The 14,976-nt window shown below is 41.2% G+C and overlaps 1 long non-coding RNA gene across 1 annotated transcript in view; it reads left to right on the forward strand.

Moving 5' to 3' along the window:
- The first annotated feature begins 11,231 nt into the window (after nt 1-11,231).
- The window catches only part of LOC309371733, a 98,550-nt gene continuing 94,805 nt past the window's right edge, over nt 11,232-14,976 (forward strand). Inside the window, exons 1-2 of the long non-coding RNA XR_014169264.1 lie at nt 11,232-12,224; nt 12,664-12,760. This is a non-coding gene — a long non-coding RNA (uncharacterized lncRNA). The remainder of the gene's footprint in view (nt 12,225-12,663; nt 12,761-14,976) is intronic.

Here is a 14,976-nt window from a genome sequence, read left to right on the forward strand (position 1 = left end):
TTCTGAATGAGCCATAAATATTCAGTATGAAATATACCGAGATGTAAAATAGCAGGTGCAGCAAATTTGTAGTGAGGATGCAGTTAATGGGTGAAGGATTCAATATTCTATCTACTGAGCAAACAACTGTATATAAAAACTCCATCTGTAGCTTTTTATGTATGCAACCAGATATACTATATGATTTACTTTTTTAAAAAAAATACTGATATCTTTGTTTTCAAAGATGGTTTTATACAATTAAGTGGCAACATGTTTGAAAGCCATTGCTAAAAATATAAACATTTCATTTCAGTAATTTTAGGTTCCATCTGCATATTTTGCAACAACAAAACTTCCCTACTAACATCCTCTCCTGCCAAAAATCCTAGGGATTTTCTATGTTGTGCCTCCTTTTTCTCTGATCTTTGACCCCCACTCATTCTCTCCTCACCTTTTCTAGTCAAAACTTCTTTTTAAGTCTTTCATCAACATTGTCTTTACAGCATATACACTCCTTTTTTTAAAAAAAGTCATTACAGTAGTCTAAAGTTCCTTGAATAACTTTGCTTGTGGTATCTGTTTTTAGGCTATAAAACTATTCAGACTATTGGGATGAAAATGTATGAGGTTGTTAATGCCTACGTTAGCATATACTTCAAAATTGAAGCCCAAATATATATTAAGATAGGCATTAATAGCTTCATACCTTTTCATCCGAAGTCCCAGCACTTACAGCAACTCAAAATCTTTGTAGCGCAAGATTCCTACTATCATATTTGTCATTGCTGATTTCCGTGGGGGAGGGCACTGTTTTATTAAATGCAGGGACGTGCAGCCTATATGCTACTTTCTAATATAATATTGAAGCTGAAACCAATTAACTGTTGGCTCAAATGCACAGCTAGCATAAGCAGACACAAGTCTGTTGAAATCCATGGCAAAGCTATGGCATGTATCTTAAATTAAAGATGATGGGATCTGTAATAAATTATACACATAACACATAAAGCTGTGTAGACAGGATGCCAGCAGAGAGCTGTCTCAACATAATGTCTGGCAAGTCCTTAGGACTTACGCATGTCTCAAGCAGTGAGTGTCTGCATTAGTCTATTCACCGGTGATTCTGAGATCTGTAGCCAGCTCTTCTCTTCTCCATGTGACATCTACGGGAAATCAATTGGATAGTGCCTTATCTCCGCTGCGTGCCCGCCCACAGGTAACATGTAAATCCTAAATGTTATTCTAGTCTGCATTATACAGTGCAGTGTGTTTTTATTTTCAAAGGCAAGAACATCTGTCCTGCTGCCTAGAGCTGGTGTAAAGGTTATTTGCTGAGAAGGTCCATGGGAATTGTACCTGGAACCGGCAAGTACCTGACCAGGCAAGTAGCAAACCTCATGGCAGAGCTGCATACTTCCTGTCTTTCACTGTCTCTCATGACCACCAGCACCATTATGATGACCAAGGTTGCATCTCCTACTCTTGTGCTATGATCTTCATAAGAAATGGTGCCCTCCCGGTGCCTGTTATTTAAAAGTACACACAGTGGTTGCTATTAATTGTGTCATAAACATCACATCTCATTAAGTTCTAGTCCCTCATTAATGGGGAAGGACTCCATGTTGAAAGCAAACACAGAAGGAAGTTTTAAGGAATCAAATGGGGATTAAAGAAACCATTATATGAGAAACTTTTTCAAACAATTTCATTGATTGCTATGTATGTGCAGGACCGGATTTAGGTTTGCTGAGGCCCTAAGCTACTGAAGGTAAGGGGGCCCTTTATATGTCCAGCTGTCTTTTGTCAACAACAAATTGTCACTGTTTTTTTGTGTTGAATATATGCTATATGGCAATTTATGGACCTAATAGGTATCTAAAGCCATTTGCACATGCAGAATATAGGCACCCTATACGTATATAGAAATGAGCAAACCAGTGATATTTTAGGGAGCAGGCTAGCAGGTGGGACCCATTACTTACATCGTAGGAGCCTACACAACACAAAACACTGTTGCTGTATGTAGGTTTTATTTGTATTTTATCTTAAATTTTGGAAATGTGCATCTAGTTTTTCCCCCTTTTAATTTTTTTGGGGGGCCCCAAGAAAGTGGGGCCCTAAGCTATAGCTTGTTTAGCTTAAACGTAAATCCTGCACTGTGTATGTGTTAAAATTAATATAGCATAAATATTTTTAAAGTGTTTCACCTGTGCTTTTGTCTATGTGATGGCTCAGTTACTGTTCTGATACAAGGTGTAATGTTGTGTTAAGATGTGCTGTAGCTACAGCTGTAGCTGTGTGAAATGGAATTTAATATATTTTCCTCTGCAGGAAGAGGACTCAGCTTCTTTCCATCTTCTCCTGTTCCAGTAAAGACTTCAGAGAAAGGTTCTGTGTTGTATTGGTCAGCATACTTAATGCTGCCGGCCGAGATAACTGCAGTGGTACATTCGTCAATTAATGTTTGTGATTCCTTTTTTAAAATCATCCACTGTCCCTAATGGGTTAGGGCAGTTTCCATGTGCCAGCCACATTAAAATAGGAAGTATTTTAAATACCAGGAACAACAAAAAGTCCACCCACAATTTAAAAGCAACAGGAATTCAAAGAGACTAGGGGAAGAACAGCAACCTAGCCATATTTTTGCCAACAGTGACAGCTGGGTTGCCAGTGAATAAGCAAAGTGTATGCAAAAGGAAGGAAGGAAGGAAGGAAGGAAGGAAGGAAGGAAGGAAGGAAGGAAGGAAGGAAGGAAGGAAGGAAGGTGAGGGGGAGAGAGATGTTATAATAAGGAAGCATTGGGATGCCACTGCACTGTATGAAATGATGACCACACTGAAATGGGCTGTGGTTCAGAAAATGTGGAGGACATCTGTCAGGTTTTAAAGGTAGCTTGCAATAAGGCACTAGTCTGCTGTTAAGAAACTGAATGCAAAAGATCAAAAGCAGTCCATTAGATCACCATTATGGTCTCTGTCTAATTTAGCTCCTTGTAAACTCAAGGAAATATTACCATTGACCTCAATGGACGAGGGATTGGAACCAGGGTTTCACCTCCCTTTTGCTAAGACTTGGGTGCAGTTAGGCTACTGTTAGGCCACAGCAGGATAAATAATGACTTGAGCAGCGCATTTTGGGCACAAAGAATGAAGCACGTTTGGGCATGAAGCAGAAGAAATCTTGAACTACCACAAAAATGCATAATTTTTCATAATGCATTGCACCAAGTACTTACCATTAGTAGCCAGCTGGAAGAATAAATGTATCCAGTGCTTTCCCCCCTCTAAAAAATGTTTAGGGGTACTCTCATTTTCCTACTCATATTGAAATACCGCCCCTCAATGAGGCCAAACTTAGATTCACAAAATGTTTAGGGGTAGGCATACCCCTGCGTCCCCCCAGAAAAAAGCACTGAATGTAACCAAATATGTTCTTCCTTGGATGGATGGATGAGGTCAGGAGCATAAACAAATTGTAGGCCAGTTAATTTCCTGTTCATATGCTGAAATTCAATACAGGGAAAGGATAAACCTAAGCTAAAATATCACAAAAAGCTTCTTCATGGGAATTTATAGTGTGATGTATTTTAAAACAATTGATCTGATGGCCCTTCTAATGACATAGGGTGCTTCCATACTGCAAGCTTTTCGTGCTTCCCACTGTTGCTCTTCCACTGTACCATGTTGCCTGCAGACTGGCAATCCCACCATAAATATAGATTGTGAGATCACCTCTGAGGTTCACAAAACTACGTGCTTCATTTCACATTAGGACCAAGCCCTTCTGTCAACTACAGGAAGCTCTTGAGGTGCTGTTTCTGAGGAGGCAAATGTAGCCCCACATGCCTCTCTGTCCAGATCTAGGGACTGTCCCCAGGCCATGCCCCCTCCCTACACCACATCCCTTCTCCTGAGGTCACAATCTCACCCACCCTGCTCTGCAACTCCCTTGAGTGCTTTTACTTGGCTCTAAGGTGTCCTTGAACTGCCATAATGTCTCTTGCTTACCTGAATGTAGAGTGGAGTGCTGTGTGTGTGTGTGTGTGTGTGTGTGTGTAGAACTCTATTGTTTTCGTGTGGCTGAAATGTAGGCTACTGCACAGAGGTGAGAGTCACATTCCCAGCTCCACCTCCTTTCCCCTCTGGCCCCACCCACTGGAATGTGGCCCTTAGGCTGAAAGCATTAGAGGGATACATAGCATTCTTCAGGTGGGAAGGCTAGTGGCTGAAAGGAACTGTGTCAGGGGCCTGGACCACAACAAATGGCCAAAACACAGGAGGTTACTAGAAATGTATTTTTTTATCATCATGGCTATGAAAGCTGTCCTGGGATCTAATATGACACATGGCCTCTGCTAGTATTTGAGCCCAAGGTCATCTTTAGACATGCATAGTCTGCTTGATTAAACTGCTTCCAAACAAATTTTACATTCTATGCTGCTTAACATAGGGTTTTGGGTTGTTGTTTTTTGGTTTTCATTCAGCTTTATTCATCATTAAAATGAGAGTAATCTGCATACTTTTTAATCCAGGATTAGCCCTTTTTAGTTTATTTTCCCTGCAGACTGATTGTCAGTGCTTCAAAAGCATCAACTATTGATGGATTTCTATACAGCTGCCTGCACATCTGCGGCAATAAAATGTGAATCTGCTTTAACAATATCTGAAATCTTCTGTTTGGGGTTTTATGCAGCTTTTTCTTTCTGAAAGCACCTGCATATTCTTCAATGCTAGCTTGGAAATGCATATATAAAAAAGACTCATCACTGGAAGATGCTGTTTTGTTTTGTTTAGATATGTCTGCATTTAGATATAACAGTAGTAATGTTTCGGCTATAATGAAAACAAGAAATCTTTCTTATATCCTTTTCTAAAATAAAAGTTTATAACCCAATTCAGCAGCCATAAAATCCAAATATGCAGGCTGATCTTTTAGGCTGGTTAGTTCTGGACTTCCAATGCAGATACTATATGGAAAATTGAAGGAAGAAAGTATGCTGTTTGCTATTCAGATGCTACTGATGTAGCACAATAATCGCTCCTGTTCTGTTCTTCCTCATAGCTGCATTTAAACCTGATGAAGACACAGGTCAAGACCATGGCCATACAGCAGCAACTATTGTCCTCTGAATAGAGGACAATAAATAACAAGCCAGAAAAGAATAACAAGTGGGGCTCCAAAGGGATCAGTCAGTGCTGTGAGGTAACTTCAAAGAGATCCCAAGAAGGTCCAACTGGATGGAGTTGGCACTTTATTTATCATATCTGTGGATGATGCAAAACTGGAAGTCATTGCCAACAATCCAGAGCGGGGGGAGGGAATCTATTTTGGCCCAAGGGTAGCATTTCCTTCTAGGTAACTTTCCAAGGGTCAAATGCCAGTGATGGGCGCAACTCGAGGCAAAGGTGGGTGGAGCAATTAAGGCAAAATTTACCTTTGTTCAGTTTCTACACACTCATACACCCTGACTGTCTTCCATCCAGACAAGCAAGAGACTAGTGGAATTTCTTCTCTGGCTCAGATTAAAATATGATCTGAGGAACAACTTCTGGTTTACCTGGCTAAGAAGTGCACTGAACCTCCAGCAAAGAAAGCATTAGATTTTCCATCTACAAGCGTATTAGTTTTCGTCTCTACCAGCGTATTAGTTTGTGACTTATCAGTGCATTGGAGTGATTACCCTGTCCATGGCATTGAGTATGGCCGGCATTAATATGTGCAAGGGGGGAAATCTAGAGAGGCAGAAAGACTATCCCCCTTCATGGGAGACCTGCAGAGACCTGACTTCCCCCCACAGCCTTACCTTCTGCCCTTGTGCCTCTTTATTCTGGCCAATACAATGTAATGGTGAGTTGTAATAAGGAATTCGTTGACAATCACCATTAGACAACTGTCCACAATCACTGACACATTTTCACAATAAATTTGGCCACTCATTAGGATGGTCAACATTCTCAGTGTCAACAGTCCTGGCATTTTGGACATTAACAGACCAATCTTACCTTACATTGGTTGTGGGATGAGGCGAGATATACAAATTTTGCTATGGGCAGGATGGGAAGGGGCAATTTTGTTTACTGCAATGGGAGGGAATTTTCCAGTTTCAGGATCACACCTGAGAAATGCAAGGGCTAAGATCTTTGCCCCACCTTTGGCACACACCCAGTGTCATGAACACATCTGCCCCAAGTAGAGAGGCACAGCACGAGTTAAGAAGCAGCCAGCAGTAGGAAAGCTCACATTTCTCTCAGGCACCTGGGAGCAGTCAGCTGTCTACTCTCCCGCCCCCTGACAATGAAAGGAATGCAGAGGGCAGGAGGAGAGAAGCCAACTTGCTCAAGAAGCACAGGCAGACTCAGAAAGCAAGAGGAGGAACATTTCCTCACCAGAAGAGGAGGCAATTAATCCAATGAGCCCCAGGAGTAGACATATGGGAAAGGTATTAGCCAGGAAACAAAACCAAAAAGGTAAGGGTCATAGGTTCAGGATATTCTGCAGAAGCAGGAAGAATTCCCCAGAAGGGTCAACTGATTCATAGGGTATGGAAGCTCCAACAGAGCGTCTGGGGCTGGTTGTTTCTTTTGCAATAAATCTTCAAGCTAATTACGACTTGCGTGCTTTGTTATCAAGACGGCAGTCTGGGCTCCTGACACCCAGTATGCTCTGCATCTACCATAATAATAATAATAAGAATAAGAATAATAATAATAATAATTTTTATTTATACCCCGTCCTCCCCAGCCAAGGCTGGGCTCAGGGCGGCTAACAAGCAATAATAAAAACAAGTTGAATTAATACAACTTAAAAACAAGATTAAAGTACACAAATACCTTTGTGGTGGAACATCACCAGTGGAACAGCTATACCCATGGAACTTCCTGTAAGTGGTCCAGGGCATTTCTGTCCAAGCCAGCATTGTCCCACTGACTTATCGCTGTCAGTGGAGTAGTACTCTGCTCTGCTTTTCGAGACCTTCAACTGGCTTACCAGTGACGGTACTATATAAGTCTCTCTTATGCTGCATAAAGAAGAGCCCATTAATCACATTCTAGAATATTATCAGAGAAACAAGTAAGTAGGCACAGAGTTGACACCTGGTTGGTTGAAAATCACTTCCAGATTTATCCTTCAATTCATTTTAGAACACCATGACTGAGCAGCTGTTTTTAATAATGAAAGATATTTATAAATTGCCATAATAACATTGTTTACTGTTTGCATTGCCTCTCTCAGCCTGGTTCATTAGCTATCATTAAAAGCTTTTCACAACATGCTCTCTGCATATATAGAAATGTTGAGATGCCATCTTAATGGGAAATGTTCTATTTGCAACGCACAGCACAGTGAACAATATGAATGGAAGGCGGTTTGAAGGAGGAGTAATTGTCTTTTTTTTTTAGATCCCCAAAGATATCATAGTGACAGAGCTGAAAGATTTCTAGATACTGCACATGGAAAAGACCTAGAGGTTTCAAGCTAAGTTGAGAAATATTCTGTAGAAACTGAAGAGCATGTGGCAGCTGCAACAGCAACTCTTCTTCATGCATTTGCAGATGGAATTGTCTATATGGTTTCCCATCTTTAAGGACATAAGAATTGCTTTGCTTTATCAGACTAAAAGTCCATCTGTTCCAGCAGAGTGAACAGCCATATGCCCCAGGAAGCATTGTTACACGTATATGTGGGATACTTCACTCCATGTAAGAACCCGGAAAAAAACATCGCTTGAGAGAGGAGAGATCTTTTGCATGGAAAAACAATCAAGTACTGTTCTAATGTATGCTTAAGCCATACTTATCCCCCTAAATATGTAACGACACAAGACTTATTTTTTATTACAAGAAAGAAAGCCTACATAAATTAATTTCACGGTAATGGATGTGGGCAAAATACGTTTACATATAAAAACCACAGGTACACTTAATACAGTACATTCATACTCCTGAGCTGAAGGAATGATGACCTTATTCTGTAGTAAGTACAAAAGTAGGTGAGTTACTTATGGACTTGGGAGATCGAGATAGAAGCAAAGTTACCATTTTGCAACTAGGGCAATCCAACAATAGAGAGAATGAAAGATGGTCAGGACCCAAAGCTGGAATGAATACCTCTGTGCTTGAGAGAAGTGGGGTCTCTCTGATAAATAGGCAACAAAATCTTACCAGTTCCTTTTCTGATATCCAATGGAGCACTACAGTTGGTCCTTGAGGGCAGTGTAGAGCATGTTGAGCATCGTTGAAGTCATGCTATGCTGATTAGGCCACTCAGAATGGCAGCCTTAAATGAGATTTTGGATATCATGGGTGTATATATAAAATGGGGGGTGGCATGATGTCATAAGAGGAGGAAAATAGAAGTTTCTTGTGAAACAAAAGTTGGTAACTTTTCTCTCAGATGTGCTTAAAGATTGTCATTTTGTTTACATGAGATGCCTAGCGTAAATTCCTGAATTCAGAGTAAACAAGCTTTCTCTTTCTAATTTTAAGATGTCATAAATCATGCCTGGGCTGACCCTAATGTATGTTTGGAGAAAATTTGTTCTCTGAGAGGACTGGGAGAAGGAGATTGTGTCCTATTTTGCCACCTGAGGTGAAACAAGAAGGTTCTGCCCCACCCCACTGCTGTCACCCTGCTGCCATGACCCCTTACCTGGCTTGTGTGATGGCGCCTGTGAAGCAGCAATGATGGCAGGTTTTGATGAGCTCTTGCGAACTCTCACAGACTCTCACGAGATCTTGCTGGAAGCCACCACTGCTTCTCTGTTGGTGGTGGGGGCCTGTGGGAGATGCTGCTTCTTGGTATTTCAGTGCCCAAGGAAGTTGCCTCCCCCCGTTTCGTGGGTGGGCTGGCCCTGATGGGGAGTTTCCCCCAATGTCATTGATGACTTATCAGCATTTGCCTCCTTACAGTCTCTGGACTCAGGAAGTCTGGTCTTGTATTCTATGTCACAAAGAGGAGTGAGGGTTATGGAGGTCATGGATGCCACAATGCAATGCAAACCAGACGTATGCCTTGCTCCTTCAAAATAAACCAAAGAAAAGTCAGGTCAAGCACTCTCTCATTACAGTGTACCAGCAGCACAAGCTGCTCTAGCCATTATTTTGATGGATGGATGGATGATTTTAACATATTTATACCCTGCCTCTCCTTCTCAAAGTTCAAGGTGGCTCACAAACAAGAATCACAAAATGCAATAAAATCAAAAGCTATACTCACCAAACAGATCAGCAGATAAAGAAATTCTAAAAGCTGTGCAATATCTGTTTGCCCCTAGAATCCTGAAAGAAATTTAAACCTGGAGACTTGACATGGCTTTTCATTGCATTTCATGCCATCACCTTCCTTTACCTGGTAGGCCACACCCTCTTAATGAAAAAATGGCTGCAAATGGAACCACATTGACAACAATAACATCTTGATTATCGGTTGGATAAACAGTTTGTAAGGCACAAACTAACACATCATGATGTAGCGAATAAGCTTCTCATTTCTCCTGCATTCCTCTTCTTGTTGGATGTTGAAAGGTCTGAAATGTGGGGGGATTTTTGGTGTGTGTGTGTGTGTGTGAGTGTGTAATAAATGCTAGGCATGATAGAAAAGCCCATTTTAATATCACACTCACTAGGCATTATACAGATTTAATTAGGACATGCTAGGTGCAAAAACAGTTTTCAGCTTGCACTTAGAATTGCTGGAAGAAAGATGTAGCGATGGCCACCAACATAGATGGCTTTGGGATGAGACACATTCATGGAGGATAATGCTATAAAAAGCTACTAGCTACAATGATAGCAGTGCTTTTCCTCCACCCCAGAACATCACTTGATGAAGATTACAGGAAGCAGAGTGCTATTGTGCTCGTGTCCTATTTGTCAGCTTCCAATCCAATGGGCATCTGGTTGGCTACTGTGGGAAGAGAATGTGAGAATAGAGACTAGATAGGCCTTTGGTATGGGTCCAGCAGGACTCTTCTTGTGTTTTTAGATAACGTGACAACAGAATCCCAAAATTAGGTGCTGCACAGAATGTTACATAAAATTAGGAATGACGAACACTGCCCACAGACTTGTAATATATTTTATTTATTTATTTGACAGGTCTTTTAAAAAAAACTTTGCTTTTATTCAAAGCTGCAAACATAGCATGTATGGTAACAATGCAAAACATAGTTTAAAACTTTAAACAGTTGGTGAAGAGGAAGAAAGAAAAAGTCAACAAATGAAGACTGAGAGAAGGGTAACATTAATAATAATAATAATAATAATTTTTATTTATACCCTGCCCTCACCAGCCAAGGCATATGGGAAAATAGATAGGCGCTTATCATGTAACAACAATTTTAAAACTTTTCACCTAGCTGTCCCCATTACATGGAGATCTGTTGTCTCGATCCATACAATGAAAAAAGCATAACTACATTCCAGGAAATACTTACATCTGCATTTTAAAAAATGCAGACTTCTATTTCCCTGCTGGTCCTGCTCAGAAACTAGCTCCTTTCTGCTGTACTTCAAGAGCATTAAACATTCAGAGCCATATATATATCCTTCAAGGCTGTCACTGGTGCGGCTAGCAAGAACTTGATCTGGTGGTTTTTAAGGAAAGAACTTGAATGAAATATATATATATTTCAACTTGCTACTTCCCCTGCCTTACTTTTTTCTTATGCTGCTACAAGGAGCTGGGGGCCTATATTAAACACCTACAAGTATATTTGTTGTCCTCAAGTAAAAATCACAGTTGAAGCATTTCTGTATAAAGACAATTTGTTCACAGCCAAGATGGGTGTTCAAAACGGAGGACATATATCATATAAATAATACCAATGTTGCGAGATGCAAGGCAATGGCCTACTAAAAACAGACTGGATCAGGAGGTCAGCTTTTATTATATATTAAAGGTAAAGGTACCCCTGACTGTTAAGTCCAGTCGTGGACGACTCTGGGGTTGCGGGGCTCATCTTGCTTTACTGGCCGAAGGAGCCGGTGTACAGCTTCCGGGTCATGTGGCCAGCATGACTAAGCCACTTCTGGCGAACCAGAGCAGCGCACGGAAATGCCATTTACCTTCCCACTGGAGAAGTACCTATTTATCTACTTGCACTTTGATGTGCTTTTGAACCTGCTAGGTGGGCAGGAGCAGGGACTGAGCTGTTGTGGTTCTGGACATTTCGACACGAGCAACGGGAGTTCACCCTGTTGCGGGGATTCAAACCACTGACCTTCTGAATGGCAAGCCCTAGGTTCAGTAGTTTAGACCACAGTGCCACCAGCGTCCCATTTATTATATATTAGCAAATAGCAGGGCATATTCAGAAGTTCAGAAAACAATCAGAAGTGCAGAAAAAAATAATAACCCAGTAGTCCACTGCTATCCATATGTCCTGATTTATTTACAGGTTCTTAGTCTGAAAGTGTCACTGCCATCACCAGAAGCACTTTTCCTGAGCAGGCATTCCTGAGATCTCAGTTGCTTTCCATCATTTGATGGCTCCACAGGTGCCTCTAGGCAACAACTCTGTTTTCCTCCATGTCTCTCCCTGCTTGGTAACCTTTCAGCACTGAGCACAGCAGAGCGCCTCAAGCAATGAGTCTCAAAATGATGTCACAGGGAACAAAAACAGCAACTTTTCACCATCCACGTTACGTGTCATAAACAGCCTCCAAAGCCCAAGGTTCAATCTTCCTATTGCCACCCACAATCACATTAATACAGTACATTCTCAGTGACAAAGAAGCTTCCTAGTTGCTTCTGTCCATCTCCTCTTCTTAGCCAATCATAAAAATCACTAGCAGCGCCCTTGTCCCCAGGGAAGGAAAACACTTACAAAAGAAAACAAATAAGGAACTATGTCTTGAAGAAAAGGCTTGGGATAATATGTGTGTGTGTTTTCTTTGAATTTAATTTGGTACAATGATGCTCCAGTCAAAATAAAGATTTCATGCTTGCTAGCTGAACAAAGGGTTAAGAGACATAAGAGTTCTCTGCAAATTCCTAGAGGGCACTCGGTGAGGTCACATCCTCTGTTTGCACAGGGCAGGAAGAGAATAGGAAGAAACTTACTACTTCCTTCCTGTCCAGAGCTCATCTCTTTTACATCTTGCAGCTGTGGAGAAAGGGTGTAGTCTGTGCTCTGTTGAGCACAGGCACCATATTCAAATGTGTGTTTTGTAATCTAGAAGTCTATTTTGCCTGACTTACTTGACTGCCATTTTCTGCTTGAGCCAAGTCTGCAGTGTTATGTAAGCAAACAACATTTTTATGTTTACATTACAGACTACTGTACTGTGTTGTTATTTAAGTTTGGAGCTGCAGGTTTCAAAATGCTGTCTTTATGAATTATTTATTTTACTTTGCTCAACTGGGTTCTGTAAAAAACCCTCTTCCCCTTCAGCCAAACCCAAGAACTTACCCAGTGGAGGAGGCTACAGTGAGTATTTCCAGCATCCCAACAGAGTAACTTTTTTTTTCTACCAGGGACTTCTCGCCCTGTAATTTCTGGCTGGAAACTGATGCTAGGCTCATCATTTTTGCCACAGATTCTGGAGCCAATTGCCCTAGGCCTCTGCTGGAAGAAACACTTAACAGGGAGCAATTCCCATGGCGTAAAGTGGGGCTTACTTCTGAGTAATGTACAAGCTAATACACCGCAATGTTTCATTGTCCACTGTTTCTTTGCAGAGGAGGAGGATAGAGAGCCAGAACAGAAGAGGGTGCCACACAACTTTTCTCCCAGTGAAGCAGCAACTGCGGCAGCTGAGACCCCTTCTGAATCAAGGTAAGAGGCTTTTAGGCCCCAGGTACATCTCCACTGCTTAAGTGTTTGCTCTTCCTTTCTCAAGTGAAGAAGACGGGGACCTCCTAGACACTACCTAAGTGACCAAGGTGTACCACCAGTTCAATTTTAATTTTATTATGGATTTATTTATTAAATGTTTATATTGTCCTTCAGCCATAGATCTCAGGGCAGTTGTCAGGTCTAGGTTCCCGGTGGCGCCATTGATTGCGAAGGATTGTGTTTGCCCAAATGACCTATATGGGCTTTCAAATGGGTCAAATGTATAATCTTCCCAGAAAACATGTGAAGGGGTTGTATTTTTTCCCCTTTTTTCTCCAACCTGCCTCTACTTTATCAAAGCAGAACCAATGACATTTATGTTTTGATGCTCAGACCTACAGAAACTCCCTATAGAAACTGCTGGCACAGTTGACATCATCACAGCCCCAATGATTCCTGACATATTACATGAGATACCTTTCAGTAAACTTGTGCATGGCGGGGAATCCATAAATCCAAATTCAATTAAGTCATTTTTATGCTGCACATATTCACCATACAGTACACATCCAGCTCTTTTATCTTGTGAAGGGGAAGGTAGAGGCAGGAGAGACAACAGAACCACAACACTTATAAAAAGACTTGCTTACAGTCACTCAGTAATTATTATTCTAGCATTGCCCTAATACATTGTTTTACAAATGCCAAGGCAGGGAGATAAGCGTTTGCCTGTTGAAGGTGAAGAGCTCTGTTCTGTCTTTAGATATTTGGTGCTAAATTGCTACTCTTAAATCACTGCTATTTTTCCCCAGTGTGCAGTGTGGGATTGTACTGGAGACACACTGTTGCTATGCCCTTCCCAGCCCCCACCTCGCCTACTACATACAAGTCCTTTCTTTTTAAGGGCATTTCCCCATTATTTCAATCATTTATATCTTTGAATGCCTGACATTTTACAGTGCCCAAACCCCACGTTTCAGTGGGCATCAGTAAATCATCCCCCAACGCTGTGTCTTCCTTATACACTCTTCCATACATAACATCAATCATTTTACCATTTCATAGGAATAAAAAAAGAAAGAATGTTTTCTTAACTGTGTCTTGCTTTATTGGCCACATTACATAAACAGGATGATTTATGAAGCAGGAAAAGGAAAGAAGGTGGTGTTTGCTCTTATGCGTTCTTCTCCCATCTGTGATTTTTGTCGTGTCTTTAGGCTTCATGGAAGCATCCTTGCACTAAGTTGGTATAGGGGCATGTGCAAATGTCTACACCCCCCCTTAAGCTTTCTGAATGTTTGTAAAATGACTGTGCCTGCTTTTTGCTATGATGCAGTGCAGATAACCTGACCATTCTACAATCTTTGCTGCTTTAGGCCAATGATAAGAATGGGCATAGTATGGGTTTCCTATACAAGTTGTGTCTTTGTCATGGAAACCAAGTTAACAGACATTAAGCACACCCTTGCCTCTCCTCTCTACCCCACTCTCTCTTTCTCTCTCTCACACACATTTACAGTTGCTATGGTGGCACAAGATGAATGATCTTCCCTGCAGTTTCATTGATGACATACAGCCCTGTAATGAACTGTCAGTTCTTTTGTAGGGTTGACTTTTGGGGATTCGTAGCTTCTACTGATCCAAGGCCGGCAAGTGTTTCCCTCTTTTTTTTTTTTAATGAACTGTGGCTTCTGAAAAAAACAACACACCAACCAGCATTTGTGGGCAGATAGAGAACCAAGCTAAAACACATTATTTTTAACTAAGCTAGAGACCTAGGTAGGCTAGACAGTGAAAACAAAGGTGGACAAGAGCAGAAATAAGTTGGGTAACAACTTATTTTAGTATTTTTATTTGGGTGCCTGATATCTGTGTTTGTTGTTCAGCATTTGGACAAACAAAGAATGCTGCTTTCACACTGTCCCTTCCTTCCTGTCTCTTTACTGCAACTACTGTCCTCTAAACTAATTTCTTCTGCTGTGGTGTGCCTCTGCTTGCCATTGGCTTAAATTTGGTAGCTGTCCATTTTGGAACCTACTCTTTGCATGCACCAGACACAGAAGAATTCTCAAAATGGTGGCTGACAGGCACCAATGGTGCACAGCAGTAGAAAAAAAAGATACAAGAAACAGTATGGCATTGTTGACCTGGGCAATTGTGAAACCATGGGTTGGAATCCACTACTACAGCATCAGCATGGGAAGCTCAAATCTGAA

This window comes from Podarcis melisellensis, assembly GCF_964234715.1.
Source record: "Podarcis melisellensis genome assembly, chromosome: 6".
Lineage (NCBI taxonomy): Eukaryota > Metazoa > Chordata > Lepidosauria > Squamata > Lacertidae > Podarcis > Podarcis melisellensis.